This window comes from Pleurodeles waltl, chromosome 3_1 (assembly GCF_031143425.1).
Source record: "Pleurodeles waltl isolate 20211129_DDA chromosome 3_1, aPleWal1.hap1.20221129, whole genome shotgun sequence".
Taxonomy (NCBI): domain Eukaryota; kingdom Metazoa; phylum Chordata; class Amphibia; order Caudata; family Salamandridae; genus Pleurodeles; species Pleurodeles waltl.
Window position 1 is genome coordinate 1,860,282,759 of NC_090440.1, and position 1,470 is coordinate 1,860,284,228.

The 1,470-nt window shown below is 45.7% G+C and overlaps 1 pseudogene; it reads left to right on the forward strand.

Annotated features, from left to right (window-relative positions):
- Positions 1 to 500: 500 nt before the first annotated feature.
- Positions 501 to 609, forward strand: LOC138285966 (5S ribosomal RNA; annotated as a pseudogene).
- Positions 610 to 1,470: the final 861 nt, after the last annotated feature.

Here is a 1,470-nt window from a genome sequence, read left to right on the forward strand (position 1 = left end):
AATTAACTATGTAACAGGGTTGATGTCATGCAAAGCGCTCGACTCCTGGCAAGCAAGATCCCACTGCGAAAAAAGATAAAAAGTAGTCCACAAACCGGACAGAAAACAGCGCGCCTCGCATGTTTTCAGTACGTGGCCACTGCGCTCGAGGAGGGCTAACCACCGGAAAAGGCATGACGTATGCATGTCTTCCACTAATGAAAGCAAGCAGATTTTGAAAGGCAAGTTCATGAACCAATGAAAGACACTGACGTGACATGGGTGGGGCTCTGAGATCTTTTCTAACTACTAATGCGTCTCGCAATGTAACGCATGCTCAAGTGCATGGGACGCAGGCTCCACCCTAAAAATGGTGTTCCATGTGGGTTGGGGCATTGGGCCTCCGGCTGTGAGCGCATGTCCGACTTCCCAAGGGGAGCCTATGCAGGTGCGATTAAGAGCAGCAGGCTCCGGGCGGTGGGCTTGGTGAGCCGAAGAGAGTTGAAACTGCAGCCTTTCCTGCCTACGGTCATACCACCCTGAATGTGCCCGATCTCGGAAACTGAGCAGGGTTGGGCCTGGTTAGTACTTGGATGGGAGACCGCCTGGGTATACCAGATGCTGTAGGCATTTTGCCTCTCACAGGCACCCAGTGATGCACATCTTAGCTCACTTACACAGCTTCCTCGCTAATTTCATTTTCTACTTTTTATTTCCTGCACTTTTTTTTTTCCAGTCTTAAAAAAAGAAATAAAAAACAACAGCAATAACACTAAAATACACACTTTCCAAAGGAAAACTTGCAATTATTCTGCACTTTACACTCTCACAAGCTGAAGAAAACATTTGCTCCACGATGGGCAAAGGGATTCCTAGCTAAGGCTTTACTTTCTTGCTGTAAGCATATGCGTGAGGTCTTAAGACCAGATGTCACTTCTTGTGATTGTATTTCCTGTCAGGTCATAGGGTGTGATGCCACTACCTGTGATTCCAGGTGCGATTTCACATGCTGTGGTGTCATGTGCTGTGATGTCACTTGCATAGTGTCTAACTTGGTCAGTCCCCCCACTTATTTTCTTTAAGACTTGTGCCATGAATAAGCCTTAGCCCCCAAGAAATAGTGCTTGAGCCCACTATTGGCAACCAAATGGAAAAAATCAGCACATTGTGTCGGAAATGTGATAAAAGGATGATGATGTATTCGGTGTGGAAGAATGAAATGAGTTGCAGACACTAGTGTAACAGAGTCCAAAAGCAGAGCATTCCAGAAACAGGGAATAAAAAGAGGAAAGGTGCGTACAATTTGAGTTGTTGTAAAAGCATTCCAAAGCATTTTATGGCATTTCATGGCACTGTAAGAGGTGTCATTAACTTAACGATCCATTTATCGACCACAGGAATGGGTGAGCAGGGCGTGTGTAGAATAAAACCTGTTCAACATAGGAAAACATCCCAGCAGAGAGCACATTACTCACTGTTGCGTCCTAAGCA